This window comes from Primulina huaijiensis, chromosome 13, assembly GCF_012295235.1.
Source record: "Primulina huaijiensis isolate GDHJ02 chromosome 13, ASM1229523v2, whole genome shotgun sequence".
Classification (NCBI taxonomy): domain Eukaryota; kingdom Viridiplantae; phylum Streptophyta; class Magnoliopsida; order Lamiales; family Gesneriaceae; genus Primulina; species Primulina huaijiensis.
The window spans coordinates 852,457-858,081 of NC_133318.1; the positions used below are offsets into that span (position 1 = coordinate 852,457).

The 5,625-nt window shown below is 35.2% G+C and overlaps 1 pseudogene; it reads right to left on the bottom strand.

Moving 5' to 3' along the window:
- Positions 1–286: 286 nt before the first annotated feature.
- LOC140991332 (putative hydrolase C777.06c) lies at positions 287–5,379 on the bottom strand (annotated as a pseudogene).
- Positions 5,380–5,625: the final 246 nt, after the last annotated feature.

Consider the following 5,625-nt stretch of genomic DNA (forward strand, 5'->3'; position numbering starts at 1 on the left):
AAGACATCATCAAATCTTAGAAAGCCCATAAGAATATTGTTGGTAATGTTGATGATAAGTTGATCATATGAATCTGGTAGACTTTGAAGTAGAAGCTCCGCACGTTCATTTTCCCCTATTTTATGCCCCATGGAAGTGAGTTGGGCAAATAGAGTATGCAGTGTGTTGATATGGTCGGTCATCGATGAAGATTCCGCCATCCGATGAGTATAAAGTCTTCTCTTTAGGAAAATCATATTGTGTAGGGACTTGACCTCGTACATCTTTGTCAGAGTATCCCAGATAACTTAGGCTATTTTTATCTCAGAGATACTTGACAGTACTTCGTCTGCTATAGCCAAGTGCAAATTGGCAACAGCATTATCATTCATCTCATTCCACTTTCCATCATCCGTAATCTACACCGGTCTATCTCCAATAGCCGCCAAGCAATTCTCCTTTCTTAAAACTGCTTGTATCTTTATTTTCCACAGCATAAAATTGCTTCCGTTGAACTTCGCTATCTCGTACCTTCCCGCCATTATGTCTACAAAAATTTTAGTAGACTGGACAAAATAATCCCGCCTTAAATAAAAAATCTCAAAAAATCTTTTCTGATGTGGAAGATCAGTCTAGGCTGCAACCACAGAGCATACTCAGAATTTTAAGAAATTTTAAACCAAGGCTCTGATACCACTTGTTGGTCCCACTTGCGGAATTTGAGATAATAAAACCCGAAAATAAAGAATAAACTGGACACCGAGATTTACGTGGAAAACCCCTAAAAATTATTAGGGTAAAAACCACGGGCAAGATGAAAAGAATTTCCACTATAATATTTTGTGGTGTACAACTCACTCACTGTGTTTCCAAAGAGAACACACACTCTCTTAATACAGGAGAACAAATCACAAATATTATAGAATGTTATAAGATGAGAGAAAACTCGAAGAAGGGATGATTTCAGAATGAAGGGGGAGCTCTATTTATAGAGCCTCTTGACCGTGTGAATACGCGTTAAAAACGCGTCTTCTATTTCTTTACGAAATTTCCGCCAACCCGTATATGCACCCACGTTCTTTTTTTTTTCCTTTCAAAACATGTTGTCCCCACCTCATTTAAAATTCTTGTCGACATCAGTCTCCTTCAACTTCGCAAGATCCCAGTTCACTTCGTCGTGATCCATCAGATATAGCATCATGCCTTCAAATACAAATAATTATATTCAGAATGATTATATGCACATGAGTCGAATCAGAGGCAGAGCCAAAACCACCCAAGGGCTGGGGTATAGAAATTTGAATTATATTTTTATGGGGGCAGAACCAATTTCTTTTAAAATATTTTCTGAAATAATTTTACACTTAATAAGATAAATTATCAAATTTTGAAATTTAAGCGGAGCAAACTGACCCCCCCTCAAGTGAGTCTCCATCCACCAAGAAGTCGAATCATGCATAAAAATGCAAAGGAGGGAAAAGAGATATATTGAGAGAGACCAGAATAAGAATTTCACAGTCTTCAAAGAAGAGGATAAGTATCTTCAGGTATTTCACTAACATCACTATAACACAGAAAAATGATTAGCCTCCATTTCAAAAAATTGATTGAAGAAACCACAAATTATTAAAACCATTACCCAATATGACAAATATCGCCAAAACGAAAACCCAAAGAATGATAACCGCAGCCATGCCAGACTGGTAAGGGAATAAACTGCAAGACAACATGAATAGAATAAGAAGATAAATCAGCAAGTAAAGCTCAAGCATTCCTCATAACACCATATTCCTACATCTATAATATTCAGAGCCTAATAATAGAATATCATACTTCAATAATAAAAGGAGCATATTGAAAATTTCACCTGAAGATCATGTACTAAGAATGGCTCTTCTGGTATAATGTTAAACTGCGAGTCTGAAACTGCAGCACCAGGTGTCACCACTTTTATCTACCAAATAATAATGAGTTTTATTCATCACCTACAATTACAAGGGTTGTCAGTCTAACAAGAGTCAGATATTTTACCAAGAGATGCACTATTATTGATGTTAAGAAGGACAAAACATATGAAACTCTCAACAAACTACAGACTCAAATATACTTCATGCACACAATGCAAACCGTAGTCTAACTGCCTAACCAATCACAATGGAAACATTGTGGAACATCTAAAATCCAAATGAAAAGATATTCATGATAAAGCCCCAGAGAGAAAAAAATTCGTTATCTTTTAAAATGCGGCGAAAATTGGCTTTCAAATTCTGTAGGAAATATCATCGTTCATGCTTCAAGTGATTTCAGATGGAAGCCGAATATAGTGGAAAATTAATTTCTTTTAGTCCTCAAGGTTATTAGTAACTAAAATTGTATAAAAAATACCTATACTTATCGCGTGGAAATATGTTGGATGAAGAGTGTAGGACCGAGTGCTTACCGCTTTACCTTACCGCTTTACCAAAAGCTATAGCTGGTGGTAATGGTGCAACTCAAATCTTTTAAACCGCACAGCAGCTCAAACACCACGTTTCGATCGCTATACTAAGCAGGGACAATTATTGTACCCAACAAAGAGGGATGGGAGGAAGCAGGAGCAGTGAGCAATTTTCTAATCAGAGCAGAAAAGGTGAAGTATACCAACTGTAGTAAAGTATCAACAAAATTTTATTGAGGGACGCAGATTCAAAGGCAGTAAGAACCTCAAAGTCACGAAATGCGGTATAAATTGGAATAGAAGGTTGAACATTATTTGTCCAAGAAGATCGTCCAAACCTGAAAAGAAGCAAGCTTTCTTAGATATAAATGCTTAGTATTTTATGACTTTTGTCTTCCATCGAAATGTCAAAAGTAATAATGTTAGAGACTGGAGGTTTGAATCAGCATGAGAATCTGTAATAATGACGGCATCAATCGTTCTAATCCTGGCGGAAATCCGAGTCGTTATAACAAGGAAGTTCCATGAAAACACCCATGAAAGACACCATTACTTGTTCTTTCTCATCACTTTATTAGTGCAACCGTTTGTGGAAAATATTCAGTAATAAATGCATAACATAAATTCTGAAAAATTACATGTTATGAAGTTCAAATAACAGTCAGCAGACCTTTAACTAAATAAGCTTACCCATAACTCGGGAACCATCTCAGAGCACTCTGATAGACAAACCTGCACTGAGTAAGATAATGGCGGTTTAGTGTGTACCACAGCTTCACAGAATGGGGAACTGAATATCTACTAAATTCAATTCAACAAATCTAATGGTCTACAGCAAATCAAAAACTATATAAAAAACTATAATTTCTTGAATATATATTTTTTAGGTTCCTTTCATAAACAGGAGTATTTTTCAAAGTATAAAAAAATATTGTACTTATTTGTCTTGAATTTGTAATCCTGATTCAAATTGAAGGAGGCCAATTTTTCTATGTTAAAATTTTCTCATTAAATCCATTGATACATGTAGCACGCATTACATTGTGATAGGAAGACTACTTCAAATTAAGCACTATGGAGCTAGGTCTTTGGTGTATGAAGTGCTTGCAAGAACAATTCATGGGACCCAAATGACACATCCAATCACATCAGCCTATTCTCATTGCAAATATGATATTCAACAAGTGTTACATGCTCAGTCATTTCAGCCAGAATCAAAATATTGAACAAGGGATACGAGCTTTTACTTTTCTTCACATTGTCACGGCATATCAAAGATAATTATGAACAAGAAAACCTAGGAAAAAACTTTGAGCAATATACAACGATAGAGTAGCATACTCAGTAAGAATGTTACATTTCAGGTTACATGCGAAATGGAAGAACTAAACATACTTGCCGGCATCAATAAGAATGTTACATTCTCCCAACGGCCTGGATGAGCGGATGAGGAGGCTTGTGTTAAGTCTCTTATTTCTGCTACCCGGTTCTGTAGCTTTGAAGCAAACCTGTTGATAGAACTTAGAAGTAACCAGTCCGTGTTAGTTTGCATTCTCATCTCTGAAACCATACTCATGAATTTAGAAGTAATATTCTGCTAGAATGACATAGGTGCAGGCATACTGGGCATGTCTTATCGGGATTAGTAAGGCACTCACGCGTGGAATCCCTTCACTAGTCTCAGTTCCTATAAAAATGATTTCAGATTGGTCTAAAGAAATTTGAGCTCGTCCAGAATCACCAGCAGAACCTGTGAGAAAATCGACCACATCCTTTGCCACGAAGAGCTAATTGATAGTGTTAAAGCTGAAACATTCTCATCACTGTCAAAGTTCAAACAACCATAGAAATCCAAAATTTCTATACAGGCACACAATATATAGAAATGGATGGGGGATACTGGCCAGGGAAGAAGTAAATACAGAGTATGCCACTATCAGAGTATCACCTCCCAAAAATGACTCTTAGTGCATCACCTATTTACCTGGAAAAAGAACCTGTTGGGTCACTGGACGCATGCATATTCTGTTTTATTTATTCTGGTTTATGATTGCCAAAGTTTTTTATTACATAGATTTAATTCAGGAAGAAATAGTTGAATTCAACCACATAATGCAGTAGGATCAAGAATATGTTCCATAAATAATGATTAATATCCACATTCAAATCCCATAAGCATTAACATTCCAAAAAGAGATCGATCTTAAATAATAATTATATTCCAAATTGCTTGTTTCTTACTAGAGAAAGATTGCTCGACGCATCAAGAAGCAACTGAGAAAGCAAGCCAAATTAAAAATTACTCATAGGGATATTCTTCTCCATTACAAGTTCAAGTTTGCTTTGGTTTCTTTGGACATTCTAGAGTTGAGATGAAATCACCTAGACACCTATAACAAGAAGCAAATATTGTTCAATTGGAAAACTCAACAAATCCAATACTTCTGAGTTTACCCAACAAATTTCGCAAGGTCAGATGCTGTATTAGACAATGATCAGCCCAATATAGCCATTATAATTCTAATTCCCAAACTCTTCATCTTGATCCAAAGCTATATTCAACAATCATATTTCTAAAATGACTTTCAAACAGTCAACACAAGAATTTCCAAACAAAAAGTTTTCTTCTTGCTGAAAACTTACGAACTGTCCACTTTATTAGCTGCAAGTATTGTACCATCAAAATCACATAAAAATTAAATCTTCACAAGAATACTGTAACAAAATCAATCAAATAGGGAAAAAATTACCAAACAAGCCACGCAAAAAATAAATAAATCAAAGCTTTTATGAATTAAAACTCACTTGAATGAAGGGAAGCTTGAAAAATAGGGCCAAGATAAAGCGGGTTGATTGTACGGGTCAACTGGAACCATGAAGAATGAATCTCCGAAAGAGAGAGGTACCACCATTTTTTATATTCCGTGTCTCCGAAAAAATGCATGTCTTTTCTAGGGAAGGGGAGGGAGTGGAAAGAAATATTTTCAAATAAGTGTCGACTGATAATTAATTAAAAATTGCACAAAACTATACTTATAAAACATAAAAATAAAAAATTTATTTAAATGTTTAAACATTTGAAGGCATTTTCAATTAAAGATTCATTGAGAAAATAAAAACACAAAGGAGTTACATTATCGTTATCTATTCTATCTCATTCAAGTTGAGAACATAATAGTAATTATTTAGGAATGACACCAATTTTTTTT